Source organism: Adiantum capillus-veneris, chromosome 28 (assembly GCF_014529385.1).
Source record: "Adiantum capillus-veneris isolate H3 chromosome 28, ASM1452938v2, whole genome shotgun sequence".
Lineage (NCBI taxonomy): Eukaryota > Viridiplantae > Streptophyta > Polypodiopsida > Polypodiales > Pteridaceae > Adiantum > Adiantum capillus-veneris.
The window spans coordinates 75139756-75166467 of NC_140958.1; the positions used below are offsets into that span (position 1 = coordinate 75139756).

At 39.4% G+C, this 26712-nt stretch overlaps 1 pseudogene; it reads right to left on the reverse strand.

The window, feature by feature from the left end:
• Positions 1-200: 200 nt before the first annotated feature.
• LOC147420698 (uncharacterized) lies at positions 201-25609 on the reverse strand (annotated as a pseudogene).
• Between the last annotated feature and the right edge of the window lie 1103 nt (positions 25610-26712).

Sequence of the window (26712 nt, forward strand, 5' to 3'; positions counted from 1 at the left end):
TTATAGATCAACATTAATTGAAGAAAGATTTTGTGGCAAAGCCTTGCTAGCTTGAAACAAATTTGGAATCCAGCACTAGCTGGGAGTGGCAAGCATAGATCTAAAGCCTATGTCTACCAAGTGAGGGGGGATACTAGGAAGCTAGAGAAGTTGGAACAATAGCGGTGAAAATTTCACTTAAAGAAATCTGACAATCTTCACTAAGGACAGATCTGAACATTGTTTTCAAACAAGACGATTGCACAGGCTAGCTACATTGTCAAATATAAACAAAACTGACAATAGAATCATTATACCGCACATAACTGGAACTATAACATCGGAGAAATGGCAAAGAAGGCTTGACAAAACAACATTTCACAGAATAAAATAGAATAAAGAACGATAGAATGAGATCTTAAAGGCACTCACCTTGAAGGCAGTCGCAGTTTTTAGCCTCTTTGTGGACAACGTCACGGACAAAATCAATGAGCCTTCGGTGTAGTGACCCTTGGCCCAGTTGTTGCCAACTTTGGACTGGCCAAAGACAAAGTTATCAGGGTGGAAGATCTTTCCATAGGGGCCCGTTCGAACACTGTCCATAGTACCTCGCTCTGGATCCATGAGCACGGTGCGAGGCACATAGCGTCCACAGCTTGCCTTGTTGTAGTACACATTCACTCTCTCCAGCTCCACGTAGTGTCACCATTATATGACCCCGTGGAATCAATGCCGTGCTCTATGCATATCACCTCCCAGAACTTGGTGTTGATTTGGCTGCCTTTTGCACCTGTTTGTGCATTCACAACTTCTGTGACGAGGAGGTATCCACCTCATACACTCAATCCAAGCAATCAGCCAACTGAAATCACTCGATTGCAATCCTTGCATTGTAGAGCGACTCTTCACCCCAGTGCCTTGTTGGTTGCTATACGAATATCGTTCATCTGTTGCCCCGCTACCCGGTGTCCAGTGATTCAATCTTAGCTAGCACCGGCTAATGAGTAGGAAGATGTGCATAATCACTTGCCAAGCAAAGAACCTGGAATGAAACACGGGCTGGTGCTCACCAGAGCCCACCCTCTCGAAAGTGGTGCGTGTCTCACATTCGCCATCGCTTATGGAAACTTGAAGGTTCAAGACTTTGTTGAATCACTGAAACATGTGTTGTGCATTAAATTGGAATGTAAGCCAGAAGAAGAGTGCAAAGCATCCCTTGCATCGCCAAATGTCCTAAAATGGCTCAACATAGTAAACCACCCAACAGTGTCTGAGGGAGCCGGCATGCTTTGAAGCAAATCTTTTGCTCGTGTTACTAGCCGTGCTCGGCTCAGTAGGTCTGCTATGTAAGTGAAGTGCTCTATTGTTGGGTAACACCGTGCCTCTTCTGCATCCATTCAAAAAGGGTGTATCCATTGCCCACCTAACCCAATCTGTTGCAAGCAGAAAGCAAGCAAGCAAACCCCAGCTTGTCCGGCTTCAAACCTTGTCTCTGCAAATCCTCAACATAGCTCAACACTAAACCTTGCCCCCCTGCAATGCAAACCCTGCAGTCAAGGAGTTCCATAATGGAATCTTTGTTCCTGGCATAGTGCTAAACACTTTGCAAGCATCTAAAATATCGCCTCATTTCACATACATGTCAACAAGAGCGCTTCCGACAATTGTATCCTCATCAAAGCCGATCTCCACTACAAGACAATGGACAAGCATACCCTGAACAAACAATAAGCCACATGAAGAGGCTTTCAAGAGGTTAGACAAAACAAAGTCATCTGTCTCTAGACCATTGGCTAGCATTCCTTTGAAGATCTCAAAAACTTTCGTTGTGTACCCATGCTGGCTATAACAAAAAAATAATGCTATTGTAGTCGCTGCATCTGGCTGTCCCATCCAAGAAAGACAAACATGACCCAAACGACTCTTAAGGATTGGCAGCATCCCTTTGTTATTCAAAGAGTACCTTTAGTGAGCTATGTATTGCATCTACCTTTTTGAGAAACAAAACAAAGAAACATGCTTTAAGACTTATTAGCAGCATCCCTTTGTTATTCAGACAGTGCCTTTAGTGAGTTGTGCATTGCATTTGCCCTTTTGAGAAACAACACAAAGAAACATGCTGTGGAGAGAGTCTCAGTTGAGAGCTGAATTATGAACCTGAGTTTTCATATATTTGATTTATTTCCACTCCTCCTCCTCAAGGAACATCGAGTTTGGGATCCTTCTGTACAGGGGGTTTCTTCTTGAAACAACAGCAGTAGACAGCAATACATGTGAGTGCACAAATGCGGTGTGTGTGCGAAGAGTGAGAAGGAGAGAGAGGGAGAGAGAGAGAGAGAGAGAGAGAGCAGGACACAGGATGTGGGGTGGAGCTCTCAAATCTCACTATGTGAGCACCATGTGAGAATGTGACTGAGAGCTCCTTATTCTTTGTATGTATAAAGAATAAGGAGATAAATGTGGGCAGTCGGACACTGGCCGACGGACACGGGCAAAGCACGGTGAGGCACACCGCCTTTACCTAACATTCTCCCACTAAAGGCTGTGTGCCGATAAGTGGCGAGAAGACTAGCCTACAACTAGTATATACAAGAGGTGAGAGAAGACGACTCTCAACCTATGCCCACTGGCTCACTCCAAACATGCTCTAGTGTAGATACAACATGCATATCACTAGGGCTAAAGCTACAATGACACTCATGATGCAGGTATTGAGTGACGACCTGCATGGCTTCACAATGCACAATGCCAGTGTCAGTCATCGCACGACTGACAACTTCATTGTAAATGCACCAACCGCATAAGCAAGATCAGGTCTCGAAACCAAAAGGTCATACATGAGAGATCCAAAAGCCGATGAAACATGCACTATGTGTGCCAACCTATCCCTGTCAGCAACCTCAGTGCCATATGCATCCTCATAAGGAACCACTTGACTATGCATCACTATGTCAGCATCCTCTGGCAAAGGCATATCTGTTGAGAATGACTGCAAAACCAAAAACTCAGCACCACTGCAATCACACACAACTGTCTGAAGGAAATTGTCACCCTCAAACGTATCAGATGCATCATAGAACAATGCATCGATCCCTGGCTCAATTAATGTCACCTCAATTGATGACTGACAAAGCTATGCATTCCCAGAGATACCACTGTCTGTGTGAACGTCACCACAAGACAAATGCAGAACCTGCTCTCCATGCAGCACATCTGCAAAAGAGACACGCCTCGTCTCTCGCTCCAAACATGGCTGCAAGTACACAGAGACTTCTCCGCCTCGTGTGTCAAAAATATACAAAGGGTATACCAGATCACTCCTAGCATCTCTAGCTATCACCAGTGATCCCCTATGCATCTGAAATGACCGCTCTCCAAGCAGTACACAATGTCCACTACTCTGCAACAATTGACGCACTGAAATGAGACTCTGGTTGAGTCCTGGTACATAACGTACATCTCGTAGCGTAAGCAATGCACCACTAGGTAAAGACATGCATACATCTCCATCACCCTCTATGTCATATGCTGAATCATCAGCAAACTGCACACAACCAAGTCTCCTACTAGAAAAAGAGCAAAACAAATCACGACGTGGCGTCACGTGAAACATTGCATGCTCGTCTAGTAGAAAACATGTAGACAATGTGCTATCCCAAGACACAAAATAGTCTGAAGGCAAGCTAGACTCAAAAGTGACATGTCCGTCACATGCATACTCTCTAGCATATGTCCTCATAGTAGCACCATGCATCTGCCTCTTCCACTGTCTCATACGCTTGAAGCAAGGGTGCCTAATATGCCCATCATGGCCGCAATGCCAATATGTCAGTCGCGATCATGAACAAGAACTGCCTCTAACCTGAAGTGTCTCCATGCCAAAACTATGGCAACAATGCTTGAGATCACAAGACTCTCCCACCCGAGAGCAAACCACTGTCTCAAGCAAAGAAGGATACACAACTTCTCATTCTTGCGAGAGTGGATACAAAAACACAAAATTGTGTCCAAAAGTGAGAGTAAACACTCGATCACAAACTATGGCGAGAATCTGGGAAAATCCTCGACAGAGTTTCCCCCGAAAACTAAGCAAAAACTCAAGTACAATCTCTACCATAAACCATAACACTAATCAATGCCAATGAGTAGAAATGCCAAAATGACTCCACATTTTCACATACAAAGGCAATCCGCACTCAACGTACATCAACGGAGTGATCGCGCATAAGCAAGCGCCAAAAGAGTTACAATCCGGAAACTTGATCAATGCGAAAACAATGCTCTCAAGAGAGCTCACCGACACTTGAAAGTGCTCGCCAAAATGCATATATAATGGGCATCAACTATGCACCATAACCATATGCAAACCCATTCACAAAGACCATGAATCCAAGCACAAAATCACTGCCAAAGTATCCTGTAAAAACCAGTGAAAGAAGCTCCACCTGTGTGCTCCAAAAAACGTTTCTCAAGAGACCGCTTCGATGGTGTGTAAACGTCTTCATACTTCGTTGCCCAAATCTACCAAAAAACCCTCAAATCACAAGCTCTGCACAAGCTCAAATTGCATCTTCAGCTCAAAATTGATGCACCTAACTTCGAGCACCTACCGTGCTTCCAAAAGTGCATAACTCGCACACTATGCGAAAACAAAAAACCTGCAATTTGTGTATATAGTCAGTCTGAGCTGAATATCAGCAAAATGGTGAGGAATTTGCAAAAAATTTCTTCTGTAAAGTTGTAGACCACGTCGAAACGGATGGGCCCTTTGAGACAGAATTCTCAGATCTTCATTCTACAAGGAGAAAAACGAATCTGAAAATAGTGCTGCTGTGCACACAGTTTTTAGGGCAACACCTTCACTTACACACAATCTTCCACACTCTTCTTTGAGCTTCCACAAGAGCATACATCACTCTCAACTGAGCTCACAAGCTCCCATTGCATTCTCACAAAGCTTCTAGGCTTTCTTAATCTCTCCACCGCCGAGCGAGCTATCGCCTCGAAGCTTTCGAAGTCATCGTGATCTCCGCAATCACCATAGCTCTGATACCAATTGTGAGTGCACGAATGCGGTGCGTGTGCAAAGAGTGAGAAGGAGAGAGAGAGAGAGAGAGAGAGAGAGAGAGAGCAGGACACAGGATGTGGGGTGGAGCTCCCAAATCTCACTGTGTGAGCACCATGTGAGAATGTGAGTGAGAGCTCCTTATTCTTTGTATGTATAAAGAATAAGGAGATAAATATGGGCAGCCGGACACTGGCCGACGGACATGGGCAAAGCACGGTGAGGGACACCACCTTTACCTAACAATACAAATAGCAATGGCCACCACCAAAATTCCAGCTACAGTCCCTCCTACAATTGCTCCAATGCTGCTTTTCTTTTATGGGGGGAAGGGGGACTACCGTTGGGTCCTGGCGGGGACCTTCGTGGAGGGACACAATCTGCACTGTTGCTCTCACACAAAGGGTTTCCTGAATATCTAGATAGAGCAAAAAACTTATGTCATAAGATGTACATAATACGAAACAAGCATGGAACATCAAAAACCCCTACAATGAAAGGTAAGCTTACTTGTGACAGAGTTTGACTTGTGAAATATTGAAAGGGACCATAGTACCTTTTTGCTAACTGAGCATAGTACTTTTGGTGTCCCGTAGGATTCTTACCCGTCGTGTGCCTTAATCGAGCCTTGGAAAATTTAAGCAAGACCCAATCATTTTCTTTAAAGGCGTGGGCTCTTCTGTGCTTATCAGCAGCATCCTTTTGCCTTTGTTGTGAGATAGAGATAGCATTCTTAATCTTTTGGAAAGATTCTTGCAGGTCTCAGCTATACTCATCCCCAACGAATATGTTCCCCTGTACCTTAAGTAGCAGGGACTTTTGGATCTTCCCTCAATTACCTCAAAAGGTGCTTTTCTTGTGGAAGTATGTACAGTGTCATTGTAGGCATACTCCAGTAAGGGTAAGTACTTCTCCCATTGGGACCTTTGATCTATTTCCGCTATGTAGGCTTTTAGTAGATCAAGAATTGTTAGGTTAGCTATTTCACTTTGGCCGTCCGTTTGCGGGTGATAGGCCAAAGAGAAGTTTAGCCTTGTCCCTAAATTCTCAAAGAGACCCTTCCGAAAAATAGTGGTTATTCTAGGATCTCTCATTGACACTATGGACATCGACAGGCCATGGTACTTGAAGATTTGTGATATGAAGAGGGTTGCCATTTGATGGGCTTTAATAGTCTTTTTGACATGTATAAAATGAGCTTGTTTGTTGAACCTGCCTACTATCGTCCATATTTCCGTATTCCCATGGACATACTTAGGCAATCCAAAGATAAAATCCATGGATATGCTCTCCCATGGTGAATTAGGGATTGGAAAAGGTTGAAGCAATCCAAATCTATCAAACATTGTCTTTTGGCATACCACACATTTAGAAACATACTGTTGTATGTTTGATTTTATGGTAGGCCAATGGAAAAATGTTTCAATCCCTTTTAGGGTAGACTAAATCCCTTTATGCCCCGCATAAGGAGGAGCATGAGATTTATACATTACTTTTTCACGTAGTGAGTTGTCTATTTCCATAGAGAAGATAACCATATTGTAGGGTAAATGGTTCCTCTTTCTTCCCTAATGCAAGGGCTCAAATCACATCTCTAAAATCGGGATCAATAGAGTACACATCTATCATAGAAGATAGATCATTGTGAGTTGCTATGGAGACCGCATTCACTCTCGGTCATCTTGAGAGTGTATTGGGTACTTGATTATGCTTGCCAGCAATATGAGCAATATGAAAATGAAATTGCGAAAGGAAATTTGTCCACCTCATTTGTTTTTCGGAGAGCTTGGTCTGCGTCATGAAGTACTTAAGGCTTTGGTGCTCCGTCCGCACAATGGAAGGAAGTCCCCAATAAATAGTGCTTCCACGAGTCGAAGGCACGCAAAACTGTGAGGAGTTCCTTTTCATATATGCCTAGAGCTTGCTCAACAGGGTCAAGCCTTCGACTTTCATAGGCTATGGCCTGCCCTTCTTGGAGCAAGACAACTCCAAGGCAATCACCACAAGCGTCACGTTGGACCTCAAATGGCTTTGAGAGATTGGCAGTGTAAGCACAGGTTGAGAGATAAGCTTTTCTTTAAACTTTTGAAAGCATTTTTCTCCTTGGCAGACCATGTATACCTAACATTTTTCTTTGTTAGGTCATGTAATGGTCCTGCTATTAGTGAGAACTTTTCTATGAAGCGTCTTCTTGCTTCATGAAGATTCCTTGGATGAGGCCATCCTTTTATTACCTCTAGCTTCGATGGATCCATTTGGATGCCATCTTGAGAGATAACATGACATAAATACTGAGTCTCTTGTAAGAAAAACTCACTTTTCTTTCGATTAACATAAAGTTTATTCTCTCTTCAGACTTGAAATATTACCCAGAGGTGTTGCTTGTGTTTGTCTAGTGAATTATAGTAGATGATAATATCATCAAAGAACACTCTAGTAAAGGTTAGGTGAGGCCTGAATAGCTTCTCCATCAAGCGGTTGAATGTGGCTGGTGCATTGGTGAAGCCAAAAGGCATGACAATGTATTTGTAAAGACCAAACGTAGTGCGAAATGTGGTCTTTACAATGTCTTGATCAACTATCCTTATTTCATGGTAGCCACTTTTTAGGTCAATTCTACTAAAGTAGGTTGACCCTTGTAGCTTATCGAATAGGTCTTCTACCCATGGAACGGGAAACCTTTTTTTGACAGTGATCCTATTTAGTGCTCTATAATCGACACACATGTGATATGTGCCGTCTTTCTTTTGCACTAATAGCACAGGTGAACAAAATGGAGATGAGCTAGGCCTAACCATGCCCTTCTCAACTAACTCATGCACTTGCCGCATAATCTCCTCTTGTTGAGCTTGAGAAACTCTATAAGGAGGTTTATTAAGCGATGAACTTCCTGGAAGAAGTTCAATTGCATGGTCATCATTGCCTCGTTTAGGAGGTAGTTCACAAGGGATGTCGTCAATAAAGACATTTTGAAATCCCTTGAGAAAACTAGATAACTCCAATTCGTTGTGATTGTTTATATTTTCTTTTGCTAAAGCATTAGGTTCATGTTGAGAATCTTTAACAAAAATAATGTACACAAAAATAGAGCTCTTTATTAACTTATTGAAAGCTTGCGTATGTACAATGGGTATGGTGCTACCCATCTTCTTAGCATCTATGTACATATCTTTTTCCCTGAACCTAAAGTAGATTCTCCTTTCAGGGAATTTAACATTGGCAGCCATGCGATCAAACTATGGTGCCCCTAGGATTACATCCTCGTGCTTGAGACAAGAGATAAAGAAGTCCTCTTTATCCACATAGCTTTGGACATGGAGCCTCAATATCCCAATTTAAGGGAGCGACTGAAGCTTCTTGCCCCTTTAAAGCACCATTTGCGGGTAGGATATCTCCCATCTCATAGGCTTGGATGCCTAAGCTTGGTGGCCAACTATGTGGATATGAAATTGTGAGTAGAACCAGGGTCAAAGAGGATAAAAGCATCATGTTCTCTTACCTTTCCCAAGCATGGCATAGAGGAGATCCTTTGTGGTGAGCTTCCTCTTCTTGGATTTTGACCAAGGTAGCTCTAGGAGGCTCATGGCGGGTGTTCTTTTGGGGACAAGCACAGTACACATGCCCTTGCTTGCTGCATTTGAAACAGCAATTATCCTTGTGATAATGCTCAATCTCTTCAAGAGGTAGTTTGTTTTTGCCTTTGTAAACTCCCTTCTCCTTAGCTTTGTTGTTATTGGAATTGGTCTTAGGAGACTTTTGGACATTGTCCTTCCCTTTAGGCTCATTGGAACACGTGTTTTTTGTGGGCTTAAGATTTCTCTTAGCCCCTGTTTGGAAATTGATATGTGAAGCCACCATAGTATGATGTATGACCATACATATGGTACCTGGCCTTTGGAAGTTGACATACTCCACCATTTCTTTAATTAAGTCCGCACAAAATTTTTGTTTTTGCTCTCCAAAATCCATCTTTTTGAAGACAGTTGCTTTGAGGTGTAAGTCCCAAAACTTGTCTACATATTAATGAATGGATTAGTAGGGAGAGAGCTTCAAGCTTCACCATTCGGTGAGTACTTTGTCTTTGGCATCGGTGGCCAAAAACTGCTTCATAATGGAAGCTCTTAAAGCTTTCCATGTTCGTGGAGCTTCACCGTTTGCCTGTAGGCTAGACGACCATTGCCTGGCGGACGAGATGCTCTTTCCTCCCTCTTTGAACTTCTTGAGCTTGGACGATCTCTTCCACGCGGCATAGGATTTCCTACGGCCCTCTTCTTTTGGATGGTTTAAAAGTTGCACCATCGCTTTCTTCAGAAGATGAAGAATTTGAGGAAGGTGGAGAAGAGGGTGACCTCTTTCTTGCCTTTTTCTTGCCTTGGTCCTCCTTCAATGCACTATCACTTCTTCATAAGAGGAATAGGATGAAGAAGATGGAGAAATGGGGGACCTCTTTCTTGCCTTTTTCTTCTCTTTTTTTTTATCATCCCTCTTTGAATTATGGTGTGGAGAAGTGTGTGATGGTCTTCTCGGTTTGGAAGGTGATGGAGAGCGTTTTGCCCGCTATCTTCCTGCAGCTATCTCCATCGAGGTGGTAGGAGACTCACTTCTTTCTCATTCTTTTGGTGGGGGCTCTTGAGTTCTCCTTTGGGAAGGAGATGCGTCATCAAGAAGCAAATTTTTGAGCCCTTTGTACTGATCCTCTTTTTCTTCCCTAACCGGATCAGTACTCTCTCGTCATGGTGGGTAGCTTGGAGAATCCCATGAGCACGAAGCTGCCGTTGCACTTCACTTTAGAGGGATGGATTGCCCATGGCTTGTTGAAGCATAGTAACAAGGTGGTTAACAAGCATAGGGACATCATTAGTAGCTTACTCATTAGCAAAATCAAAGCTATCAACATTAATTTCACTCTCGTTACTATTGTCAGCCATTCTAACAATTCTTAGGTGTACTTAAGAATTGTATTGTAAAATGTCTCCCTTGATGGGGAAAACCTATAATAGAAAACCTTTTGGAGGGTCCCCCGGCTCCATGGAAATCCTGTCCTCAACTGTTGTCAATAGCTTAATTTCTCTCTCTTTTGAAGTATTGTTCATGCCTATCTAACTAGGTGTTATGTTTTTTGTTTCTCTCTCCATCCAAGAACTCTTGCTATGCTCAGTAGGAATCAATTCTAATGAAATGATCACTATGTTCATGTTATTTTCCGCTACACACAAGTTACTAGGCCATTAAATGTTACAATGGTATTAGAGCACAAGGTTTCTCTTTTCTTGCTCAAGAAGGGAGGTCCTCAAGCTAGCTATAAATGGTTGGTATTATTAACTGCAGTTGAGTAAGTAGAATAGGGATTTTCTATCCTTGTAGTGGCTGTTTTGGTGTTGAAAGACCCTCTCTTCTATTCCTTGACATTAATGATATTTGAGCCATGGGTACAATAGCTTGAGTGCTTTTTTTTCTAAATGGGTAAAGAGGAGCAACAACTAGGGCTTGAAGTATTCCTTCAATAACTAGCTAGTGCAATGAAGGTAGAAGCTTCAAGCACTAAGTAAACACTTATAAAACACAACATCAATTCCTTCACTGTCTCAGACTCAAGACCTCACACACCTTCGAACATGGTGAGAGCTAGCAGGATATGAGGGTAGATTGAGAGGAAGAAGGAGTAGTCTTATGAGAAAGAAGTATATCTCCTCACATAATCATTCATAATAGCTTAGTATAGCTTAGTAATTAGAATGGTAGAGGAGATGAGCATGCATTGCAGCTTGGCTCTTGGTTGGATTTGCATCACAAAGCCAAGAGTTGTTGGTGTAGGCCTCCCTTCTCACAAGCTTGGAGTAGATGATGAGCTTTCCATTAAAGCTCGAGAAGGAGATAGAGAAGAGAGTCTTCTTGCTTCTCACATGAGATTGTGAGTGTGTGTGATAATGCCTTGCCAAAATCAGCCCCCTCTCTCTCTTGGTCAACCCCTCTTGCAAATTACTCTTGTTGGCACCCGATTGGACCCTGCAAAGCTTAGCAAATGAAAATTTAGAAGCATAAGTGATAGCCTTGTGACATGTGTCCCCCTTTCCCCTTTTGTGAGAGCTTTAGGTAATTAAATAAATCAATTAAACTCTCATTGGACCCCTTTGTCTTCTGGCCAATAGGAAGCAAGCAAGCCATTGGGCTTCTGAATGCTCATTGGACCCCTTGGGAGACTGTCCAATAGTCTTCTAGAGAGCTTAATTCTTATTGGTCCTTTTATCAAGTGTTTTTAAATGAATTAAACTAGATTTATTCTAGCCTAGTTCTCATTGGTTGGATTTGCATCACAAAGCCAAGAGTTGTTGTTGTAGGCCTCCCTTCTCACAAGCTTGGAGTAGATGATGAGCTTTTCATTAAAGCTTGAGAAGGAGAGAGTCTTTTTGATTCATACATGAGATTGTATGAGTGTGTGTGTGTGATAATGCCTTGCCAAAATCAGTCCCCTCTCTCTCTTGGTCGACCCCTCTTGCAAATTACTCTTGCAGGCAGCCCATTGGACCTTGCAAAGCTTAGCCAATGAAAATTGAGAAGCATAAGTGATAGCCTTGTGACATGTGTCGCCATTTCCCCTTTTGTGAGAGCTTTAGGTAATTAAATTAATCAATCAAACTCTCATTGGACCCCTTTGTCTTGTGGCCAATAGAAAGCAGACAAGCCATTGGGCTGTTGAATGCTCATTGGACCCTGTTAGAAGCTGGACACACCCTACGGAAAATGACTGCTCGACGGATTATCATTTTTTGTAATTATTCATTTATTAAGAAAACCGACATTTCACCTTTGTAAATATTGAGGCTTACAGAAGTTTCCAGATTGAATCCCATTTTTGACAGTTAGATTGAGTAGATGGTTAAAAATTGGAACATTAGGGTTTGAGATTGTAAGGTATTTATACCACTTTTTGACCTTAATAGAAATTTTTTTTGTCATTTTAAAAAAGAGTATTGTCTGTGAGTGAGCGTATTGTGTATGAGAGAGAGTGAGAGCTTCATTTTGACGCTACACGCGCACCGATGGTCGAAATCGAGTGCGGAGAAGTACATCGTGTTGCCCCCGATGAGAGCTACGCGCCAATACCTACATTGCGGACGTACCGTCCGGTTTTGCGAGCTTGACCTACGAGCTTCATCTGGTGATTCTGTGAGTATACGTAAAGCTACACATTAGGCACTTTAGTTTTTAAAAACGACAACCTGCAAATTTCGGCCAGACATCCTACGTGATTTTGCACCAGGTGTTTAGGGTTGAGATTTTGGTTCATGGACCTTAGGGAGAGCGACCTATTGGTGTTAGTAGGGTCTCCTTCAAGTTCCATGGCGTTTTGAGACCGTTTGATGGGTATTTGGCTCTTGGAAGCGTTGTAGGAAACCTCTTCTTAAGCACTCTTGAAGGCTGTAGCTTGGACATTGGGTAGAGACCTCTGTAGGAATTAGTTGAGAGTCGATCGAGTGTAGATTGACAGCCTATACTTGCTTCCACGCGCCTGTGGATCGAGCTTCGTCCTTAGCTGATAAATTTTGTTAGGTGAGTTCACGCTGTGCTGACGTCGTCGCGGCGTATCCGCCAACATTGGCACTGCTGCAGGGGATGAAAACCCTAGGTAGGTGATCGAGACTAGTCCTTGAGGATAGGGATTCTCTGGCTTGCCAGAGTCTCGTTTTACATTTAGATAGGATCAGAGAGTGGAGGACTCTCTAGGTCTTAGAGGGAGTCTAGGGAGCGTGTATCTGGCCTAGATCCTTTGACTTAGGTAGACTTAGATAGTTTTAGGCCTTAGTTGAGTTGATGAGTAGGAGTTTGAGTGGTAGAAGCGGTGAAAGGAGAGCTTGAGAGTCCAGAGAGGCCACGAAGCAACCAAAACACCATTATCACCATTTCACATAATGAGTAGGAGTAGGGTAAGTAGGATATCATGATTCATGATCTAGAGAATTTCATGCTATTAGGTTCATCACAAGGTTGTAAAAGACACAAAAGAGTGTTTGAAAGCTGAAGTGAAGTTCAAAAGTTCTTGTGAGTGTTTCTGATAGAGCTGTAGAGAATTTATATATTTTTTAATATCTATAACAAAGATAATACAATGGGATTAGGTGATGAGATAAGTACTTTAAATTTGTCTCGTAATTTACAATTTCTATATGGAAACAAGAAAATAACTATGTTGTACTTGTGATTGTTAGCTTTTCAAACAAATTTTCAGAAAGACACAACCTGAACAAGAAAAAGAAAAACTAGTTCAAGAAAAAAATAAAAGATTTCACATTTTTTATTCACAAGTTAAGCAATGTGAATGGTGAGAGTTTATGGATGTGATATAAAATGTATCTTAATCAATGGTAGACCAATCATGCAAATGGTGATGTGTTTGCTGACAATAATAGATACAATTACATAAAATATAGTTATTTTTATATCACCACAAACAAAATATTAGAGTTCTCAAGTTTTCATCTTTTAAAGTTCTATCATTATATTTTACCATATACTCTGTATTTTAAAGTAGATATAATATATACAACTATTAACTTCATCCAAGTTTTTGTCTAATACTTTGCACGTTTTACAAAATATACAATCAAAATATTAAGCAACAATGCATGTATTTTCAGCAGAGAAATGGCTTGTATAAAAGCATAAACTATCATCTTGCACTTTGAATATGATGTCAACTTACAGAAACTCGCAAAAACAAATAGATAATTTGGACACATTATCAAAAAAAATATTAAGGAGCATTAAAAAACACCAAAATTAAACGAGTATAATATTACTCTAGAAAAGATCAAGGAAATTGTCCAGTATCATGGACAAAACAAGTATGAAAATCAAAACTCTTCATTAGATGCAAGTATGAACTTTAGCACTTTATATCAGATATAAATAAAAAGGCTACATAAGTTTTTAGAAAATTTTTAAATGCTATTTTGTGTATAACAGATTTCATTATACAAAGAGATAGGATCAAATGCATATTTACATGCTTGAATGTATAATAAATTAAAATTATATAGAATTAATAAAGAATTTAAAACAACGTATTCTTCATGATTACAAATCTAACCCTTCGAGTAAGTTGCGCTTGCAATATCTACAGGTACAAGCCATTTGACAAAAACTTTGAAGTCAAAATCTCACAAATAGCTCAAGATAAATGCAAAGCAAATAGATTGAAAAAAATTATATATTAATTTATAACAAGCAATCCATTATGGATACAATATACTTAATGGAAGTCTTAACACAACAAAAAAAATTTGCCACTTAAAGACAAAATAATTATTATACCATCATTTGTTATTAACTAATGTGTTTTTTAACTATGCTAAATTCTTTGATTCTTTCATAACATCAAAAAATCTAGCATCATTATTATATTCATTATAATAACTTAGTGTATATACACAAACGTTAAATTCTAGTAATACCAAATGATGAACATGTCCATAATACGCAGCGCCTCTAGCCAAAAGATTATGAGTTTTCACTAATACTCCTCTTTAAATGCACATTATGGTGACTCTTATCATCTTCCTTCATAATTGGTAATTTATGTGGAGTTGCATCATGGATACAAGGATAGCACACACACAATTCCAACACATAGATAGGCTACTTCCATTATTAGGATTCCCTCATTATATGCAACAAATCGCATTATAAGCTCCAAATAAATAATCTCCATCATCTAGTGCCCAAATTTAAGCACCTGCTCTTATGCCGAGCAAACCAATAACTTTTCTTTTCTCCTAATTAACTCTTGAACTACTACACTCAAAGCTAGTTTATTTTGCCAACATTGAGTCTACCTTGCAATCAAAACACTGAAATGATGGTGATGCCTCCTTAAGCACACTTTTTGGATAAGAGAAAAAGTAAAATTTTGCCTCTATATGTGTGTTTATCTTGCGCCTAATCCAGCTTACATGCAATTCACAAAGAGAGAGAGAGAGAGAGAGAGAGAGAGAGAGAGAGAGAGAGAACTACACTTGCTCCGGATAGATCTCGAAGTCTCTTTGAAAAAAACTTCTCTTCACGTCCTTTTTCTCTCTCTTGATGCAGGTCAGCAAGTTTTCTATCTCTCTCTCTCTCTCTCTCTCTCTCTCTCTCTCTCTCAATTCATTTATAAACAAAGGATACATAGACACCTTCATTGTATTGAAAGTACAATTTCCTATGACATGTTCACTGTAGAGGCTCCTTTAGACATATCTAGCATGTCTCTTTTGGCCATTGTTCAATACCAACTTCTTCTCATTGGATTTGGCTTTTCTCCTTGGCCTTCTATTTCGAAGTTGTAGACTACCTTTGGACCATTTTCATTAATCAAGTAATATCAGTGCATACATGTGTGTGTGTGTGTGTGTGTGTGTGTGTGTGTGTGTGTGTGTGTTGTATTAAATCTATACTTATAACAAGTGAACATAAAAGTTCAAAAGATAACTGGTTTTAGACAAAGGACAGAGATTGACATAAAATGACTCAGTTTGAGATTAATTTTTGTAAATCAAAGTGATAATGAAGTATCATTCCAATGCATTTATACATGAGATAGTCAAAAAACTAGTTTTAAAGTAAGGGAATCTAGGTTCTTCATTGTTAGACAACAGCTAAGCCAAAAAGTTTCTAAGGAAATATAGGATCCTCACCTATATCCATATAAACAAGACAACAGATTCATTAGCCTTGAATATGTATTACAAGTGTCAACAAATCTATCAATTGTTATCCATATCTTATTTAGAAAACCTTTTAACTTAAACCTACCATTCTTTTTAAAATATCAGATGGTGCAAAGTATTTAGGAGACAAGTATCCGTTGCAAAAGTAAGTAGATGAACCAAAAGAAATGTATTTCCACATCGTTTTATTGTGATCAAAAGGCCATCACCCTTTCAGATCCAAAAGTCAAAAAATCCCTTTAGTTTGAAAGTATTGTGATAAGAAGGCCACCTCTCCTTCTGCTACAAATTTTGTAATGTATTCCAAATAAGATATAACTTTTTGAATTACAAACCCCAAAACATAAAGCTATATTTTTTAATGTTTTTTATGTGAGCAGAAGGCCACAATCCCTTTTGATACAATTGACAAATGATCCCTTAAATATTTTAGAAAAAATAAAAGTATTTAGGATATGATTATCCTTTCAAAATTGAATGATTAGCAAGTTTTTTTTTAATTATTGTGATCAAAAGGCCAACACCCCTTCTGAGCCAAGGGTTGTCCCAAAACCTTTTGAACTATATATAAAGTGTCCTAAAACATGAGTCAATCACACAATCAACGAGCTGCTTATTTAGTCTAAACAAAATTGTATCAAACTAGTGTCGAAGTTGTTAACAAAATATAAAGAAAAGTGAAGCTTTAAGTAGCCCAGACAGTTGTGGACCAGTCTATTTCTTCGAATTAGTTCCATATAACTACAAATGTAAAAATTCTAGAAGCCTACATGGTCCAATGTAAAAACAATTAGAGATTTATTGTTACAAACCAAGCACAAGCCATGATGTACACAATCCAAATAAAGTAAACTCAAGCCCTAGAGCTAGAGCTATCATTTGGGCCATGGTTTTCATGTAAATCCCATTCCAAATGTAAGTTTTTTCAAGGTAAAGTCTAGACAATAGTATCAAGAATCACAGCCCAGATTGTTAAAGTAAAATTTGAACTTCATTCATAGAGTTAAAACAGGCTTATTTGTGCTATCTTTAAAAAAAAAAAATATGAGTCTTGTTAGCTTAGAGAACGAGTGGGTAAGGTTTAGTTAAACCAAAATCACAGACAGACTCATCAACCACAGCCAAACTAGCAAACCATTTTAAGTATTATTGCCAAGGAAGTGAGAGTATCCAAAAAGTCTCATAAAGATCAAACCATATCATGCTTTAAAGACCACATCACAATGCAAAGAGATTATCACAGCAACCATCTCCCAAGTGTAAGTACAAAATCACTAATCATATTAATGCAGCCCATCAAGGCTCACCAATTTACTAACAAAAAGATTTTCCATGGTTCTATAAACCCAAATTCCTAAGCCAGTTACATCAAATCAATTAATTATGCCCAAATATTACCAAGTTATCATAATATAGTTCTATCACTGTCATTAAAGAAACACAAAACTAAAAGTAAATGATCAGTTTCCATATAAACATAGATTAGTGAAGGCATCAAGAGCCAACAATGAGTTCAGTCAACATGACCGAGAAGTAATAACTAAGATCAGTTTATGTCTAAGAGCAGCATCAAAGGCTATCATATTATCATAACCAATAACCTAGAGGGGTGAATAAGTGCTAGTAAATAGGACCAGATTAACATTAGAGTGCGAGTATCATATTTAACAGCATGGGAAGCAATAGCCAAGCCATGATACCATTATAATAGAAGTAATATCCACCAGAAGCATGCCCAATAATTGCAACCAATCCAAGAAGGGGGTTCAAACAAAGTAAAGTTTGAGAATCAAATTCAAAATCAAATGAAAAGTCAAATGAAGAGCCAACAGGCATCGTTATCTTATTATACATATCATCAACTCATAAGTAGGAAAAGATGTCCCTATATATGGTTAATTCCATTTTGTACAACAAAAAGAACCAGACAAAGTGAGATTTTTTTCTATCAATGAGTTAAATATATATCCATCTCATAAATAAAGACTGATATAAACTACCAAATGCCTGAAAGTCAAAATCACAGCTATTAGACAATAGCCATTTATGGAATAAGATTGTGACATAAACCCACAATGCCTATTTGCATGAGATTAAAAGTGACGTTGTATGCATAATTTTTTAAACATAATAGTCTAGCATTGCCATCATCAGATTTATAACAGGTTACGACAATTTGAATAATCATCAACCAAGTATGATAAAGAACATAACTTGTGAAGCAGCGAACCTTATCATCACCTTCATGTTGTATCAGTTAAACCATCAAAGAAGCTATCATCACCAACTCTTACATAGGTTTTAACAAGAATCAAATAGTGAAACAAGGTTAAGTGAGGGTATAGAAAAACCCTCACCTTGGTTAAATATGTACCCTGTCAGCCAATGAAGTTACCATAGCAATTTTGAGACATGAAAACACCCAATTTGTATTCTCATGATGGGTCTGGTTGTGCACCTTGAATAAAGATCCATATCCCAACAATATAGCAACCATGCAAGCCTCAGAGGACCACAAAAGCATAATCTTCAAGGGGTCGCCCAATATACTAGGCAACAAATTGGCACAGGGAGGAAGGGGGAGAGAGAGGGGAGGTAGGAGAGGGAAGTGTCTCAGAGACTTACGAGGGACGACATAGCAAGGACAACCCCGCACGAGTTATGCCAAGAAAACAACATGACAGAGTGAAGATGACCTAGCAAAGAATGCAGGTAAAGAACAAGACAAATGAGAGTTTCTTTTTTTTTATAAAGGAAAACCCCAGGTAATAAATATGGTAGGTAGGCAACAAGGGTTAAGTCCCATAGCAATCAAACTTCGACACCCATCAAGACCCTAAAACAAGGTGAGTTTCCTACCCCAAGAATATGAAATCAGCAAGGCATACTGCAATAAGATAGGGTGTATGCGTGTATATGGTACAAGGTCCACTAGTCAATGTAATCGATAGCCCCAATATGAATAGTACAACCTTAAGGAAAGCTTAATAATATCACCCTTCAAAATATTCTCAAATGGGAGGTAGCAGGTGAAGACTTCAACAAAGTAACCGGCCAGTAGTACAAACCTTCCCACGATTGTGAAATAAAGCTTGTTTACTTGTCAACTCCATCATGCTGTGAAAGAGTCAAATTCTTCTAGGATACAGACTCAAAGTAGTCATCCACAAGATAAAATAGCCATCGACTATATCAATAGCTCAAGTGTAAGTGTGTGAGAAGAGAAACATGCCCTCCATCCCACCAATATTGAAAGTATTATCTAGGAAGGCAATTAGGTCACGCCCAGTATAGTGACAAAGTAAGAGTGTGTGTGTGTGTGTGTGTGTGTGTGAGAGAGAGAGAGAGAGAGAGAGAGAGAGAGAGAGAGAGAGAGAGAGAGAGAGAGAGAGAGCGCACGGAGTTAGTGAGAAGACAAGGTTACCATCTAAGCATTGGACCTTACCAAAGCATTTTAAATTATTCTCACCACACATTTCAAATTGCAAGTGAAATTTTCATGAAGCAAAGTATACATGCCTTATTTCTCTCTGCAATGTACAGACAACACATGGCAGCTTGCATCTTACTTGCCAAAGATCATTCTTCATGCACAATATTAAGCTCCATGTTTGCAGCCTGGTATCAAATGCCAAAGAAATTTTTTGCATTGGTCACTCTAGGGGGTTTATGTGATAAATTTCCGACTACTAATGTTATTCTGTTAATTGGGCCAAAGTTCAGTGGCTGAGTACCTAAAAAGAGGCAAATAATAAGATCATACATTGTATGTTATATAAGCATAGCAATATCTTCAGGTAAAAATAACCACATTTTTTGCGGAAAAGTTGTGTGGGCATGGTCAAAAGGAAACTCACAAGGTCCAAACCATCACAAATGTGCATGCATAGATAAAAGACATTCATGCCATGATGTTGCCCCAACCATTAGATTTTATTTTTCTCTCTCAAAACTTGAGGTCAAGGCTCATAGAATAGTCTTTGAGGTCTCTTAGGATTATTCCAACAACATTGAGATCTTCCTTATCATCGATGTGTGTGTGTGTGTGTGTGTGTGTGTGTGTGTGTGTGTGTGTGTGTGTGTGTGTGTGTGTGTGTGTGTGGAGGAGGGAGGGCGGGGGGGTTTGAGGGTTGTGTGACTAACGTAGATTCAATTTGTGCTACTCTACTTATGCAACATTTCACTCTACGGGCAATCATGGATCAGTATAAGAGTAGTTTAGCTTGTTGATGTTGCAAATTGGAGATTCTCTCTCTCTCTCTCTCTCTCTCTCTCTCTCTCTCTCTCTCTCTCTCTCTCTCTCTCTCTCTCTCTCTCTCTACGTGTATAGTTTATGGTATTTTAAAAGGGCCTTGTTTGTGCTTGTAGTCAAAGGATGAAATCATAGCTGGGATGAGCATCACAAAAAGCAGGAGGACAAATAAACCCTCTCTCCTCACTTTCACATACACACAGAAAAACAAAATCAAAGCTAAGTAAGGGGCCAAAGCAACCTAACCTTCTTATATAGAAAGTCATGCAGGTGGATCCATTAAGAAATGCAAACTCTAGAAGATCCCCACTCAATTTGCACATTCAAGTCAACCTAACTCACAAGGCCTAAGAAAACGAGAGGCGAACACCATGATCTTCACTGTTAGAGGTTAAGCTAGGAGAGAATCAAACTATCATAAGCAGCAAGTCCACAAGTGGTTTCAGTGTGTGTGTGTGTGTGTGTGTGTGTGTGTGTGTGAGAGAGAGAGAGAGAGAGAGAGAGAGAGAGAGAGAGAGAGAGAGAGAGAGAGTCAATAGTAGGGAAAAGAGTGAGGCAAAATACTAGGCGTGATATGTCATTATGCATGTGCACTATAGACGAGTCATAAAGACCTCCACATATTGAGGGTTAATAATTGGCAAGGAAGGCGCCTTGCAAATACTAGAGTCCCATGTATTTGCAAGGCAAGCATCCTGATGTCAAATGCCAAAGAAATCTTTTGCATTGGTCACTCTAGCGGGTTTGTGTGAAAAATTCCCCACTAATGATGTTATATTGCTAATTGGCGAAAGTTCAAGGGCTAAGTACCTAAAAAGAGGCAACTAATAAGATCATACATTGTATGATATATAAGCATAGCAATATCTTAAGGTAAAAATACCCCCATTTTTGGAGGGAAAGTTGTGTGGACATGGTTAAAAACCGACTCACAAGGTCCAAACTATCACAAATGTGCATAGATAAAAGTCATTCATGCCCATGATGTTGCTCCAACCATTAGATTTAATTTTCTCAACTTCTCCTTGAATAAAATTTTCTCTCTCAAAACTTGAGTTCAAGGTTCATAGAATAGTCTTTGAGGTCTCTTAGGATTATTCCAATGACATTGAGATCTTTCTTTTTACGATGCGTGTGTGTGTGTGTGCGTGCCCGCATGTGTATGTGTGAATAATAAGAAGAAAATAAAATAACCTTTCTATCACCCAAGTGTGGTAGATTGGTTTCCAGTTTCCTATGGAGTATCAACAAGTTTTGAGTTCAAGATTTGTTGGAGGGATGTTTGAGGTCTCTTATGATCCTACAACTCTAAAATATCTTTTTCTTTATGATGGTAGATTGTAGGCAAGTTTTTAAAAAAGTCCACTTTTTATACTCTCAAACAATATTTATGCGTAGCATTGAGATGTTTTTGGGGGTTGTGTGACTAAACTAGACTCAATTTGTGTTACTCTACTTATGCAACCTTTCACTCTGTTGAGCATGGGCAACGATGGACTAGTATAAGGGCAGTTTAGCTTGATGTTGCCAATAATTGGAGACTCTCTCTCTCTCTCTCTCTCTCTCTCTCTCTCTCTCTCTCTACGAGCATAGTTTATCTTGTTTTAAAAAGGCCTCGTTCCAAATGCAACAAACAAGAATGAAATAATAGCTATCCGAGCATGACGATAAGCAAGAGGACAAAAAACCCTCTCTCCTCACTTTCACATACACACACAAAACACAAAATCAAGACTAAGTAAGGGGCCAAAGCAACCCTCGCCTCCTTTTATAGAAAGTCACGCAGGTGGAGGCATTAAGAAATGCAAAGTCTAGAAGATCCTCACAAAATTTACACATTCAGTTCAACCCGACTCTCAAGGCCAAAGAAAATGAGAGGCGGCCACCATGATCTTCATTGTTCGGGTTTAAGTTATGAGAGAGGGAGAGTATCATAAGGAGCAAGCCTGCAAGTTGTTTCAGAGAGAGAGAGAGAGAGAGAGAGAGAGAGAGAGAGAGAGAGAGAGAGAGAGAGAGAGAGAGAGACTCAAATAACCTTTTTATCACCCACATGTGGTAGATTGGTTCCCAGTTTTGAGTTCAACAAGTCTTGAGTTCAAGATTTGTTGGAGAGATGTTTGAGGCCTCTTGTGATCCTACAACCTTAAAATATGTTTTTCTTTATGATGGCAGATTGTAGGTAAGTTTATAAAAAAGTCCACTTTTTATACTTTCAAACAATATTAATGTGTAACGTTGAGATGTTTTTGGGGGTTGTGTGACTAAAGTAGATTCAATTTGTGTTACTCTACTTATGTAATTTTTCACTCTATTGAGCACAGACAACGATGGACCAGTATAAGAGCAGTTTAGCATGTTGATGTTGCCAAAAATTGGAGATTCTCTCTCTCTCTCTCTCTCTCTCTCTCTCTCTCTCTCTCTCTCTCTCTCTCTCTCTCTCTCTCGCGTATATGTTGTTTTAAAAACGCCATGTTCCAGATGCAATAAACTTTGCTTGTGCTTGTAGTCAGAGGATGAAATCATAGCTATCCGAGCATCACGATAAGTAGGAGGACAAAAACCCTCTCTCCTCACTTTCACATACACACACAAAACACAAAATCAAGGGTAAGTAAGGGGCCAAAGCAACCCTTACCTCCTTATATAGAAAGTCACGTAGGTGGATCCCCACTCAATTTTTTCACATTCACTTCAACCCGACTCAAACGAGAGGCGGCCACCATGATCTCCATTGCCAAGGGTTAAGTTAGGAGAGAGGGACACTATCATAAGCAGCAAGCGGTTTGAGAGAGAGAGAGAGAGAGAGAGAGAGAGAGAGTAAATAGTGGGGAATAGAGTAAGGCAAAATACTGAGTGTCATACGTCATTATGCATGTGCACTACCGGACGAGTCATAAAGACCTCCACATATTGAGGGTTTATAATTGGCAAGCCAAGCACCTTGCAAAAGGTGGAATCCCATGTAGGACAAAAAAAATCCACCCTTGAAGAAGGCAATAGTCCCACAAGGGGTTTAAGCTCCATGTTTATAAGGAAGGGGGTGTAGGCAATCCAAGCTATGCAGCCTGGTGTCAAATGTCAAAGATATTTTTTGCATTGATCACCGCAGGGGGGTATTGTGAAAAATTCTCCACTATTGATGTTATTTTGTTAATTGGACAAAGTTCAGTGGCTGAGTACCTAAAATGAGGCAAGTAATAAGATTATACATTGTATGTTATATAAGCATAGCAATATCTTAAGGTAAAAATACCCCCATTTTTTGAGGGAAAGTTGTGTGGGCATGGTCACAAGGCAACTAACAAGGTCCAAACCATCACAAATGTGCATAGATAGAAGACATTCATGCCCATGATGTTGTGTCTAGGATGTTTCTCAAACCATAAGATTTAATTTTCTTAACCTCTCCTTCAATAACATTTTTCTCTCTCAAAACTTGAGTTCAAGGCTCATAGAATAGTCTTTGAGGTCCCTTAGGATTATTCCAACAACATTGAGATCTTTCTTGTCATCTATGTGTGTGTGTGTGTGTGTGTGTGTGTGTGTGTGTTTGAATAATAAGAGGAAACTAAAATAACCTCTCTATCACCCAAGTGTGGTAGATTGGTTCCTAGTTTCCTATGGAGTATCATCAAGTTTTGAGTTCAAGATTTGTTGGAGAGATGTTTGAGGTCTCTTGTGATCCTAAAACCTTAAAATATCTTTTTCTTTATGATGGCAAATTATAGGTAAGTTTATAAAAAAGTCCATGTTTTATACTTTCAAACGATTTTAACGTGTAACTTGGAGATGTTTTTGGGGGTTGTGTAACTAAAGTAGATTCAATTTGTGTTACTCTACTTATGCAACCTTTCTTTCTATTGAGCACGGGCAGCGATGGACCAGTATAAGAGCAGTTTAGCTTGTTGATGGTACCAATAATTGGAGATTCTTCTCTCTCTCTCTCTCTCTCTCTCTCTCTATATATATATATATATATATCTATATATATATATATATATATATATATATATATATATATATATATATATATATATATATATATATATATATATATATAATGCAATAAACTATGTTTGTGCTTGTAGGCAGAGGATGAGATCATAGCTATCCGAGCATCACGATAAGCAGGAGGACAAAAATCCCTCTCCTCTTCACTTTTTCATACACACACAAAACACAAAATCAAGGCTAAGTAAGGGGCCAAAGCAACCCTCACCTCCTTGTATAGAAAGTCACGCAAGTGGAGGAATTAAGAAATGTTGTCCTGAAGATCCCCACTCAATTAGCACATTTAGTTCAACCCGACTCTCAAGGCCCAAGAAAACGAGAGGGAGCCACCATGATCTTCATTGTTAGGGGTTAAGTTAGGAGAGAGGTAGACTATCATAAGCAACAAGCCCGAAAGTGGTTTCAGACAGAGAGAGAGAGAGAGAGAGAGAGAGAGAGAGAGAGAGAGAGAGAGAGAGAGAGAGAGAGAGATTCAAAAGTGGAGATAGACTGAGGAAAAATATTGAATGTGATACGTCATTATGCATGTGCACTACAGACGAGTCATAAAGACCTCCACATATTGAGGGTTAATAATTGGCAAGGTAGGCTTCTTGCAAAAGGTGGAGTCCCATGTACAACAAAAAATCCTCACCCCTTAAGAAGGAAATATTCCCACAAGGGGTTTAAGCTCCATGTTTATAAGGGGGGGTAGGAATCCAAGCTATGCAGCCTGGTGTTAAATGCATATACGACCATTCTGAGACATTTCATCTTGTCAAAAACCCTCACTCTTCTTAACAGTTCCTAGAGACTCCTTACCATAGCTATCATGCAATCATTGCACTCCAAAAGATAATCTTGTACACAACAAGCCTGGAAAGCTATGCTTTTGTTAAAAGCACCCATATTTTCCATACATATTGAATGTGAACGCCACTAAGCACGATATATATTTCCAAAATCTTATGCTAAACTATCTCACTCAGCTGAATGTCTTGAATAATGTGACAACCTTCAAGGTGCTCTTGAATAAACATCGTGCTTGGTCATGCCAGATATAGTGTAGTTTAGAAAACACATAATCAACAATGTAGTTTTGTAGATTGATTGACAATGTCAATTTGAATGATTTTGCCCATGTTAGAATGTTCCATAGTGCCACACGCCTTCGAAATGCAAGCGTGGTTTATAGAATTTGGAGAAATGCCCTCTCTTTGCATTTGTTGAATGAGAGAGAACATATTAGCACAATGCATAGGAGATTACATTTGGAGAGATGCTCTTCCTTTGCATCCATTGAAAAGAACTAAATGCATCCTGGACTTTCCCCTTGTGAGCATATTCAAGAATTAGTGTGTTCCAAGACATGACACCCTAGAGAGAAATCTTCTCAAATACCTTTTGTGCTTTCTAAAATTTTGACATACATGTCAACCAAGACAACCAAAAGCACAATATTTATTTTCAACTTTCACCATGAATTTTTTGTGCATATTAGCATGTTGCATAGTGTCACATACCTTCAAGATGCAAGCCTATCTGATCCAATGCACTACTAAGCACAATATGTTTCTCCAGCATAGTGCCACATGCTTTCAAGATGTAACTATCCATGATTGCATTTGAAGAGATCCATTTAAATAATTTCTTTCCAAGAGTAAACATCTCAACGACAAAGTTTCTCAAGTTCTTTTTGCACTTTCCAAAGTAGACAACATTTGTCATACATGTCAACGAAGGCAATGTCAAGCACGATTTTTTTCCAACACCTGCTAACTAACAATATCATTATGTATACTTTGCCCATATTAACATCTTCCGTAGTGCCACATGCTTTCAAATGATAATCATAGGAGATTGCATATGGAGAAAACAATAAAAAAAATCATGATGCTTGGAATTGGCTTGGTCATGCCAAAAGTAGTGTACTTTAGAAAACACATAATGTGCTTGATAAGCATTTTGTCAGCACTGTAGTTTTGTTATAGTCAAGTGCTATTGAAAATTTAAAAAAATTGTTCTTGGGACTTTCTTGGTCAACATGTATGCCAAATGTGGTGTACTTTAGAACTCCAAAATGTCAGCAATCTAGTCTCTTGAAGTACACACTGATTACAAGATATGTCCAAGAGGGATAGGTCTAAGAAGCTCTCGATTGTCTTTTAGTGGATGTAAAGAGAGGGCATCTCTCAAAATCCTATTAGCTACCCTTCCATTTTTGAAGGCATGTGGCACTACAAAAGACAATAACATGGACAAAAGAATGCACAATGGAATTATTAATCAAGGGTTATTGATGATGACCCTAATAAGGAAAAAAGAATTTATAATGACATTATTTGTCAAGGGTTGTTGAAAAAACAACATCGTGCCTTGGCTGACATGTATCCCAAATCTCGTGTACGCAGCCCTCTTGGGCGGGCCCAAGAGGACGCGGAAACATGCCTATCCTAGCCGTGGGGATTAACATTGCAGTAATTGCAGCATGTGTCCAGATGCAATTGGCTATGCTTACATCTTGAAGAGGGGCTATTAAAACAAAATGTTTTGCTTGAAACTAGCTTGATCATGCCAAAATTGTGTACTTCAAAAAGCACATAATGTGCTTGAGGAGCTTTTTGTCAACAATGTACTTTTTTTTTGTGTACATTGATTGCAAGATATGTCCAAGAGGGATAGGGTGAGGAATCTCTAGGTTATTTTCAACGAATGCTAAT